General features: G+C 34.3%; 1 long non-coding RNA gene across 2 annotated transcripts in view; it reads right to left on the bottom strand.

Annotated features, from left to right (window-relative positions):
• Nucleotides 1–12247, bottom strand: part of LOC141379111 (uncharacterized) — a 136009-nt gene that overhangs the window by 21169 nt on the left and 102593 nt on the right. The window contains exon 5 of one of the 2 annotated variants that reach the window (XR_015516836.1): nucleotides 8917–9092. The exons of the other annotated variant lie outside the window; for it this stretch is intronic. This is a non-coding gene — a long non-coding RNA (uncharacterized LOC141379111). Of the gene's footprint in view, nucleotides 1–8916; nucleotides 9093–12247 lie in introns of those variants that run through there. 2 annotated transcript variants of the gene reach the window in all.

Raw genomic sequence — 12247 nt, 5'->3', positions numbered from 1 at the left:
GAGTTACTTTTTAGATTAATTAATACACATTTAAAAATAGTTGAACGTTAAATCACACTTAATGAAAAAATGAGCTCCCCGCGAGAACAGACAAAAACTAAGATGGCAGAGACACATTTCTGTGATGGAAGTATTCTCATTATTTTGAACACATAAAAAGAAAAGGGGGTAGTCTCAATGCACGGTGATTCTACTGAACTAATAAGACAAAAATACAAAAGTAGCAAACACATTGCCTTCAACTTTCATTATTCTGTATATACGGCATGTATAGCGTCAGCAAGTTCTAAGAAGGTAACATTATTCTAATTTTTATATTAATTATTTTAAGGTAAATGGAGGTGTAAATTATACAGTGTATAATTGTAATTGCAGAGCTCCTCTATTTAAAAAATAATAAAAGAATACCCTGCAAGTTTTGTACAACTCAGCTTCATTGTGAAAACGTACCTCTATATACATTTCGGGAGAGCCAAATACGTCCCAGGACCTACGTTTTTTTTTTTTTTTTTTTTTCACAAATCACCTAGAGGCAACTGTTTTTGCTTTTTGAAATCTCAATTTTCTGTCACAAGTGCCATTCATACCTGCTGTTTTAACGTAAATCCACCAGAGGCTGCTGTTGACTGACTGTTTGACTGACTTACCGACCGACTGACTCACCCTCCTCCTTCCCTAAACCCAACCAAAAGTATTTTCAAAAGCACCGATAAACTCAACCACCCACATCCCTAAACCCAATTAAAAATTTTCAAAATGCAATGCAGAAGAAGAAAAGCCCTTGCCTGATTTGTATCACGTTTTCAGATTTTACTACATTCCCTGTTATTCACTTATTTTATTTTTTGCTTCTGTTATTGTCTTATCTGCTTTCTGTAACTGTTCATCACTGGACTTGAACCCCGTCTTAGTGATCAACTCCTCTCTGCATATCAAGTCCACCGATATGCATGGTGAGCTACCTGGACAAACTGGAAACAGCGGGAAAGTCGTCCATTTGGAAGAAAGTGGTCAGCTGGTAAGCACCAAAAAGAGCGACAAGTATGGCGACAAGATGAAGTGGAGCCATACGTACTTCCGGCTACATAATTTGTGATCTCCAGAAATGCTGGTTCTGAAAGAGATCAAGCCTCAGTTAGGTATAAATAGCAACTCAAAAGTAACATAACGCACTACTTTCCTTAAAAAAGTAACGCAAGTTCTTTTCAGCGTTGTCCCTTTATTAACCCGGGGTCCCCTCAACAGAATGAACCACCAACTTATCTAGCATATGTTCTACATAGCTGCAACCCATCACTGGGAAACATCCATACATTCTCATTCACACACAAACACTACTGACAATTTGAGCTTACCCAATCCACCTATACCACATGTCTTTGGACTGTGAGGGAAACTGGAGCACCCAGAGGAAACACATGCCAACATGGAGAGAATATACAAACTCCACACAGAAATGCCAACTGACCCAGCTGAGGCTCGAAACAGCAACTTTCTTGCTGTGAGGCGATCGAGCTACAGTATACCCACTGCACCACCGTGATGCCTTATTGTAATGCATTACTTTCAAAAGTAACTTCCCCAAACACTGTGTTAAGGTTAGGTTTAAGAGTAGGTTTAAGGATACTACCTTGTTTTTACTTAGTTTATGTAATGTCTATGATACATCTACATATATAAATATGCATAAATATATTTTTTTATGTTCTGTTTATACAGTCAACAATGTACATATTAAAATCACCTAGATAATAATTTATTGTTTACTTTATTTTTCACTTATTTAATGATATGTATGTACTCTAAACCACAAAAATAATAATAATAATAAAGGTCATCCTGATAACAGAACCGTGAAACAAAGTGATAATATTAAATCATTTGCAATTACTCAAAGATTATAAAAGATACATAAGTTTAACTGTAAAAAAAAAAAAAAAAAAACATATTGCTAAAGCCTAAAAATTAAGAAACAAACCCCAAAACTCAACCTTGAAAATTGAAAGTCATACAAAGCAAGGCCATTTTTTGTTGATGTTTTTGAACACATCTCAGAGGTTTGATTCACACATCATTTTTACTTCTAACAATCTTTTAGTGTATTAGTCATTACACAACACTCCTAATTGCAATGAGTAGAATGTAAATGAAATGTCACACATTTTGAATAAGCCAATCTTATGTATTTAGTCAGATATGAATCACTGAGGAGTTTGAATGCTCACTTAAAGAAGATACTATAAAAGGCAACTCGTCTTTCAGTCAGTCCATCACCACACCTCCAGAGGAAATCATTTGATTAACAAAGCTGACAAATACACACAACACATGCTGACACCCATATAAGAATAATGTCCATCTTTGTGGCCAGAGATCTTTGTGAAGACGGACATATTGACAGCCGTCAGATCATTTCCACCCTCTCTTTGTAACGAGCAGAATAATGGCCGCTTTAAACACATTTACATTAAAGCACAATCCCATTAGGGTGCGTTTAATAAATGAGCTATTGGTGTTTGGCGCGGAGGCCGGCCCTTCTGCTGATAGGGCCACAGCTTAATGAAATGCTCTTTTGTGTGCTTGGTTGAACTCATTTGATTTTTTTTCTCCCTGCAGACTTCCTGTATCCTGTGATAAGTCCTCAAACCACTGAAGCCTATAATGACTCCATTACCGAGACCCCCGCCAGACTCTCTCTCTCTCTGTGTGTGTGTTTGAGAAAGAAGAAATGTGTGCATGCGTGTGTGTTTTAGAGACACTGAGAGAAAAAAAATATATATAATATATGTGTGTGTGTGTGTGTCCCATTATCAAGTGTAATCATTTTGCAGTCAAGCTGGTAATGAGGTGTAATATTGGCCAACATGGTAACATATACACATATAAACACCTTCCACACTTTAAAGTGAGACACTGCTGGCAGAAACACAGTCTTAAAGGCTTATACACAGGAATATTTTCATATATAGCGTGATAAGATACAACAATTTATTCTACAAAAATAAATTAGATTTTGGGGGGGCGTTCACAACATTTTATGAGTTATGTAGTGATAAAATGAGACCCTAAAAAAGACTGTCAGAACTAAAACCCTTTGATTTTAAAATGTCCAAAATATGAATATTGAACTGGCCTTTTTAAAATTCTATTTTTGTGATAACATATATGCATATTAGGGGGATTTTTTAAAATGATGCCTCATTCGCATACTTAAACAGAACATTTTACAAAATTTTATATAATCTTTAAACTGGAATGTTGGGAATAACTATTATTTATTTAGTTTGTTACACCATTACACGTAAAGTGTCTTGCCCTAAACTCATAAAATTATATATTATGCTGGGTCAGTTGGCATTTCTGTGTGAAGTTTGCATGTTCTGCTCAGCTCCGGTTTCCCCCATACGTCCAGAAACATGCGCTATAGGTGAATATAGGGTAAGTTAAATTGGCCATAATGTATGTGTGTGAATGAGAATGTATGGGTGTTTCCCATTGATGGGTTGCAGTTGGAAGGGCATCCGCTGCGTAAAACATATGCTGGATAATTTGGCAGTTCATTCCGCTGTGACGACCCCTGATTAATTAAGGAACTAAGCCGAAAAGAAAATTATATTATATTATATTATATTATATTATATTATATTATATTATATTATATTATATTATATTATATTATATTATATTATATTTTATTATAATACAGTTTTTATCAATTGCTTTGGCACATTTTTCAAAACAGTTTTAACATTCTCTAAACTGTGAATACAAATGTCAAAACTGTTTTGCTGGAACTTCAGAATTTTACTGCATGTCTGCTAGGCATGGGACAATAACCTGTTACAAGGTTTACCGTGCGTTCCTAAGGTATATGTCGATTTTTTTTTCTTTAACATTTTTTACATGTTTTTCACAACTATTTTATTCAGTTTTTAGGGCAACAGTATTTTCAGCAGAAAATAAACCTTTATGTCAAAAGCTACTGATTCAAAATATTTAAATGTTTCTTATAACAGAATATATTGTGTTCAATGGTGAAAATAAGTTGTTGTTTACCCAGATATTTAAAAAGAACATATTTTGGAGCAGTAATAGCAATACTGTGATACTGTGAAACTGTGATATTGCAAAATATAATGTCTGCAAAATATAGTAACGTACCCAAAACATTTCATTCATGCTTTAAAACCTAGTTATTGTTTCAATAATTTGGCCAAGGCCACCAGAAAACAAAGTGTAGAAGGCATCGTGTGAGTCTTACTGGTCAAATTGATTAGTTATTTTTTCACAACAGTTAACCATGAAAATTTAAATAAAAAAATCTGATATTTGTTGAGAAGAGTCAATAGTACCTAGAAAAAAACATGAACATTTGTATTTATACAGAACATTTGTTTTTGTACAAATGTATTACATGTAGAGTGCAATCGTGCTTGTCCAATTGCTGTATTTTAAATTTCATATTTCTTACGTTACCACAAATACACAAAAATGCTACAAAATAAACATCCATAAAAAATGTCTTTGTAGACATCCTGTCACTCTTGTTGGTCAGGCCAGAGATTGCAAGCATGTTGCTGCAGTTCAGGATTGTGGACGTGCTCAATTCTAAAAAAAAAAAGTAGTGTCCTGTGGGCAATCTACATATACAGTAGTCAACATTGGATCAAAGTGGATCAAAATTGTCCTATATATATATATATATATATATATATATATATATATATATATATATATGCGGATGTATATTGCACTGTCATTGTATTTGCACTATTATCTCTATTTTGTGTCTGGAGCCAGCACCTAAGCTTTTCACTCATCATAGCACACGTGCTGCTGATGATGTGACAATAAAAGTGATTTGATTTGATTTAGTTTTAAGACAGCTTTTATGAAACGTTTTGATCCACTCCAAATGCTGAGTATTATATATGCTCTCAGATTTTATTGGTTAAATAGTTGATTCAAATTGTATTGTAATTAGAGGTCATTTACCAATTTAGCAGACATTACAAACAATTTCAATATCAGATATTTATGTTGTAAAAGTGCATATACAAATGTTTGATAATTGTATAAAGTGTTTTGAGTGTGATTGATTACAACAATGAGAAATGATTGAGAAGTTGTGAAGAGTTTAGCAATTTAAATGAGAATCATCTCATCAGTTTTGATCAACAAGCCATATGCAAACATTTTTTTTTGTCCAAACTACAGACAATTGTACTTAATGTTTCCACACATGTGTCAAAGCATTTGCAATTTGCTCAAATCAACAAGACATTCCACTCTGATGTAAACAATAAGCTAACTGTTCAGAGTTCTGAACTTTTTGTTATGAAAAATAAAAATTAAATTCAGGAATTGAGCCAAAGCAATTGAGGAAACTGTATTATATTATATTATATTATATTATATTATATTATATTATATTATATTATATACATTTTTAAACTAATATATTTGAATATATGACAAATGTTATATTACGCACACATACACTTTAATGTAAACTGCTAAAGGAAAGTCTCCTGCATTACAGTTGAAGACACAGAAGGTCAATTGGTGGTTAATTTTCTTTTTGCCTCCTGAAGCATGAAACATGCATATGCAAACACTCAGTCCTAAACACACACACACACACACACACACACACACACACACACACACACACACACACACACACACACACACACACACACACACACACACACACACTAATGAATTCATCCAAGTGCTCTCTAGCATTGACTTGTCACTAGCAGGCTTGTTTCGCGCAATTGCAATTACCACACATTGAGGAGTTTCTGCAGCCTCAGGGAAAATCCATACTGTATTTCAGACACATCAAAGTGGAGGTACATTAATCTTTAACACTTTATGTCTGAAGGACATTTATTTTTTACGCTTAATTCCCACATTAATGACTTGAAATGGTTCATGACAAGCATTAGCGTATTCTACAGTAAATGCTACAGTGCAAGTGTTTATGTCTGTTTATGCTTAGAATGCCACGGGTTGTAGGACCCACAGTGCATTTTTTTATTGAAAAAGGTTACTATATAATAAAAATTTGAAAAGAAATGAAAATAATTATTGTTATAATAAGAAATAATTTCACCTAAATTGTGGGTAAATCAATTTTACAATTACAAAAAAAGGTAAGTAGTACACTGAAGTATAAAGACTGAAATAGTATGTATTGCACTGTGTTTGTATTTATTTATTTATTACAATGTACAAAATGTATTAAAAGAGCTAAAAAAAATGAAATGGCTAAATATTTGATAATTGACGCCACTTTTCTTTACTGTTAGGTTGACACAAACATTTGAAAGTTAAATGTTTAAGATAGCCTGCCTCAGCAGTCCTACAGCTCATCAATGAAAAAATGACCAAGATGACCAATCAGAAAAAAGTAGGTGGGGCTTTACTGCTCACAGACACCAAACATGAATTCCAGTGCAAAGTTTAATTTATTATCAATGAAGAGCATGAGGTATGATTTATGTAGTCGTTGGAATATCCAGCCAATTCCATGCGTCTTCAATAAAAAAGGGCAGGAGAGGGTTTTCTTCATTGAAAAAAATATTAGTAATTTATTGGATACAAATGAATAATTCGATTCACAGAATTCTGGTATCACTAATGCAATGCAAAAGTTACATTCAGGAGGTCCGCAATAATTTTCATTTCCTGACTCCAGCTTATATAGCTGATATTAACAGGGGGAGATTAGTGCAATATGTCACCTGTCAATCATTCTCCAGTTCTCCATTGGCCACACCCATACGTCCTCTTTGTCTACAAATTTTTTGCACAACGTTAAAAGCATAAGAATTCTCAGCTGCACATATTCTTTGTTCAGTTTCAACCCATCTCTGCTCAAATGAAGTTTAGCTGCAGAGCTCAAGTTAATTTTAGACAATCAGGTCTTTGCATTTCTATCAGCTTCATCTACTTCTGCAAAAATGCTTTATTAGGCACATCACACTCAAGAGAAGTTTGGTTAATATATATCAATTAATAAATATTATTGTTTAATTAAAATAAAAAGAGACAAAAATAATGAAAATTAATTCCTTTTTCCTAACATAGTTTAATATTTACCGGCTGACAACTGAATTGAACTATATTGAGTGATCATTTGTGGAATACATAATTCACACTGTTAAAATGACATTTACAAAAGTTGTAGAAGTTTATTAATAAGTTTAACCAATATTCTCACTGGGTGGCATGGTGGTTCAGTGGTTAACACTGTCGCCTCACAGCAAGAAGGTGGCTGGTTTGAGTCCCTGCTGGGCCAGTTGGCATTTCTGTTTAGAGTTTGCATGTTCTCCCCAGGTTTGCGTATTTCTCCAAGCTCTCTGGTTTCCCCCACAGTCCAAAGACAAGCGGTATACAGTTGAAGTCAGAATTATTAGCCCCCCTGAATTATTTGCCCCTCTTTTAATTTTCTTCCCCGTTTTCTGTTTAACGAAGAGATTTTTTTCCAAAATATTTCTAAACATAATAGCTTTAATAACTCAACTCTAATAACTATTTTATTTTATCTTAGCCATGATGACAGTAAGTAATATTTTACAACATATTTTAAAGACACTTCTATACAGCTTAAAGAGACATTTAAAGGCTTAACTAGGTTAATTAGGTTAACTAGGCAGGATCGGGGGATTAGGCAATGTATTGTATAACGATGCTACCGAAAAAAATTGCCTAAAGGAGCTAATAATTTTTACCTTAAAAATGGTGTTTAAAAAAATGTTAAACTTCTTTTATTCTAGTTGAAATAAAACAAACAAGACTTTTTACAGAAGAAAAAATTTTATCAGACATACTGTAAAAATTTATTGGCTCTGTTAAACATCATTTGGAAAATATTTAAAAAAAGAGAAAAAAAAATTCAAAGGGGGGCTAATAATTCTGACTACAACTGTAAGTAAGTTGGATGAACTAAACTGAATGCAGTGTGTGTGTGTGTGTGTGTGTGTGTGTGTGAATGCGAAAGTGTATGGGCGTTTCCCAGCACTGGGTTGCATCTGGAAGGGCTTCCACTGTGTTAAGACATATGCCGGAATAGTTGGCAGTTCATTCCACTGTGGTGATATTGGTGTTATGCACATTTATATATGATTTGTATTTATATTTCAATGCAATAACTTTCAATGTTTTTTTTTTCAAATAAATCTTATCAAGGTTAAGTGTTGTGCAATTCAAAAGCATAAATAAACAAGTGATTTATAGATAAAAACTGGTGATTTATAGATATTTTTACAGTGTCGCTACTGAATTCATTCAATTCATTCATTTTCTTTTCGGCTCAGTCCCTTAATTAATTTGGGGTCGCCACAGTGGAATGAACTGACAACTTATCCAGCACGTTTTACACAGCGGATGCCCTTCCAGTTGCAACCCATCACTGGGAAACACTCATACACAATCACACACTACGAACAATTTAGCCTACCCAATTCACCTGAACCGCATGTCTTTGGACTTGTGCGGGAAACCGGAGCACCTGGAGGAAACCCATGCGAATGCAGGGAGAACATGCAAACCCCACATAGAAATGCCAACTGACCCAGCCGAGGCTCGAACCAGCGACCTTATTGCTGTGAGGCGACAGCACTACCTGATGTGCCTCCGTGTTGCCCCTTCATTTAATTCAATTCATGTTTATTTATATAGCGCTTTTCACAATATGGATTCATCGGGTGAAATTGTGCTTATACTGCAAAAAAACAATGTGCCAATCTCATTTTTCCCCCTGATATACCGCAACTTCCCTGATAACAACTTCTATTTTTTAAAAATATTTATAAACAGGTTTTTTTTTTTTCACCTGTCTCTACTATTCTGTTGCACTGTAGAAGCTCTGTCATAAAAACAAATTTTTCGTATGTGTGAACATACCTGGCAGTAAAGCTCTTTCTGATTCTGATTCAACCTTAGCAGATAACGACTGAACGGTGGTTTTAGAAAACGCCAGATTGAATTTTGCGGCTCATCCTGATTTCCCCAACACTGTGGAATGATCTCCTGCTTTGGCACCATTAAAAAAGCAGGGAAATCCTAGAAGGAACCACATGCTGCAAACATAGGGGACAAGGATTAGGATCTCGCCTTGTTAGCATTGAATGTAAATCTCATGTTTGTTTTTTTTACTCTTTTTTTTGCCACCTAGATGAAACTTGATTGGTCGGTGTGTCGCAGCAAAGATGGATGAGTCAAGCAAACAAACCAACAAGCGAGACCCTCTGAAGAGAGCTCTCTCCGGCCTCAGCAGGACTGTCTACACTGATTTATAAGGGGAGGAGTAATAAACGTTCGTTTAAACAGGCCGGCCAGACAACAGACTCCACAGAGCCTCCGTCTCAAGCCTGACACTTGGCTAAAAGTAACAAGACTCAGATTGGGGTAATTGTATCATCCTTCTGTGGGGCCCGGGGCCATGTTTTGGGGGTCATAAATCAACCAGCGGCCTCTTTTTGACACTGCTATCAAGGGGATCCTGTGTACTCTAAATAAGTCAACGCAGTCATTATCTTCAATGGGGACATTGTGCTGTCTTGGGTCATACAATGGCGGAATGTAAAAGAATGGCTAAAGTTGGGTTTTATTTCAGGATTATTGAGCACCAGTCATCCGTTGAGATTAGGTCATTTATTTCCTGCTAAATGATTCTTAATGAATATTAATGCTTTATTATGTGTTTCAATGATAAATAGCAACAGGTTTACAAGCTAATAATACAATCAAACAAATGCATGCTGTAGATAGATAGACAGTGTACATTTATACTTCATGAATAAATCTTATAATCAACAATCAAATAAATGCTTATTCATTCATTTTAGAAATAAAATGTTATTATAGACATACAAGCAAACTTGATTTTGTAATAACATTTTTCAATCAGCAAATACAAAGTAATAAACATAAACAAACAAGACCATCAAGTTTTTATACATGATTTTATACATGATTATGATTTTATACATTTAAACTTATGGTAAATATTAATGCTATATCATTCATTAAAAACTCAATACAATTGTAATAAGATTTTATTATACGCCTACAAACAAATCGTTTAAATGAATAATGCACACATTTTATTCTTAATTTATATATGTTTATTAGCTTTTATGCTACTTTTTCATTAATTCATTCTCTAAATAGCTGGTGTTATACATTTAAAGTAAATAAAAGCCATTTTTTCTGCTTTAGCATTTATTAGGAATAAGTAGTAAAAATGTGGTTTCCCAGAGATTGGTTGCGGCTGGAAGTGCATGCACTGCGTAAAACAAGTGCTGGATCAGTTCATTCTGCTGTGGCTACTCCGGATTAATAAAGGGACTAAGGCGAAAAGAAAATGAATGAATGAAGTAGTAAAAAGTTATTATAGGTTTATATACAAACAGTAAAATAAAGACATATTTTTACTTAATCATTGTTTTTAAACATGAAAAGTACAGTTGAAATTACAACTATTAGCCCCCCTTTGATTTTTTTTCTTTTTTAAATATTTCCCAAATTAAGTTTAACTGAGCAAGGAAATTTTTACAGTATGTTTGATAATATTTTTCTCTTCTGGAGAAAGTCTTATTTTTTTTCGGCTAGAGTAAAGCAGTTTTTAATTTTTACAACAAAAAAAAAAAAACTTTTTTAAAGTAAAAATTATTAGACCCTTTAAGCTATTTTTTTCAATAATCTACAGAACAAACCATCATTATACAATAACTTTCCTATTTACCCTATCCTGCCTAACTAACTCAATTAACCTAGTTAAGCCTTTAAATGTCACACAGTGTCTTGAAAAGTATCTAGTAAAATATTGTTTACTGTCATCATGGCAAATACAAAATAAATCAGTTATTAGAAATGGGTTATTAAAACTATTATGTTTAGAAATGTGTTGATAAAATCTGTCCGTTAAACAGAAATTGGGGAAACAAATAAACAGGGGGCTAATAATTCTGACTTCAACTGTGTATCGTCATTGTTCATTATGGAAAAGAATTAATCGAGATTGCATTTTTGTCATATCACCCAGACCTATTATAGGTCCATAAATAAATATAAATAAATAGTAATTTTCAAATAAAATTTTCAATGGACCATTTTTTATTATTAACAATTAAATAATACTTTATTATTTATTCAAATTAAATGACAATTTTATAAATAGTTAAATACATATTGCTATTTAATTGCTAAATGTGTTTAGTGTTCTCTATTACACACTGTAAAAATTATCCGTAATTTTTCGGTTTATTTCTGGCGGCCGGGGTGCCAAAAAAATAAATAAAAAAACATTAAAAAAAACAGCCATTAAATTACAGAAATTTACTGTAAAATAACAGAGGTTGAATTACAGAAATTTGCGAGAAATTTTGATTTAAGGAAATTTCTGTAATTTAATGTCCGTTATGTTACAGTAAATTTCTGTAATTTAACAGCTGTTTTTTACAGTTTATTTCCGGCACCCCAGGTGCCAGAAACAAACCGTAAAATTGCAGATTTTTTTTACAGTGCAGAATTGGGAGGAAAAATGTGTAATCTTTGATGCAGTAGTTTTTTCCAGTAGTTTTCCAAAGAGCAGCCAACTTACTTTTCTCATTTCCAAGTATTCCCCCCACCCATTTACACTATCCAATCACTTTCACCTCTCTCAAGTAAGCGCCGCAAATCATAGAGTCGAATCACAGCCTCTCGGCCGGAGTCAATTCACTCCAGTTCCTCGCCAGAGCTCAGGAGAGCCCGAATAAAGAGCCTCGGCAGGGTCACACATTCAAAGGGGGCTTCTCCTTAAGACTCCCGGGTAAAAAACAAAAATCTCCTAAGCCTATTTAGTTTTCAAACACCCCTCAGTCTCACAGCGGGGCAGTGGTATCCAAACATGTCTTCATTTACTCACTGTGTGTGTTAGTGTGTTCGCCGAATTCCCCGTTGAAAGGGACGTCCCAAATACGCCATTATGATCGCTTCGTCAACCCTCATTCAGTGTTTTTCTGACCTCTCACCTCGGGCTATGGCAACAGTGAGAAAAATGTCCGTCTTGATTGACAGGTCTGAGAAAAGCTGGCCCCTCCCCTCTCCTCCAATAGGCATTTCAAACACTTTGGGGAACAATGGAGGCTTGGGTGTAATGGATCAATGAGGGGATGATGACTGTCAAAAGAGCACATACTCCTCACACAAACCTGATTATCTCAGCGTGACGGAGGCCGGGGGGAGGTGG

The sequence above is a fragment of the Danio rerio genome, chromosome 19 (genome assembly GCF_052040795.2).
Source record: "Danio rerio strain M-AB ecotype USA chromosome 19, GRCz13ab, whole genome shotgun sequence".
NCBI classification, from domain to species: Eukaryota; Metazoa; Chordata; class Actinopteri; order Cypriniformes; family Danionidae; genus Danio; species Danio rerio.
Note: the sequence above shows the minus strand (reverse complement) of the source record. Positions and strands in the feature narration are given on the sequence as shown.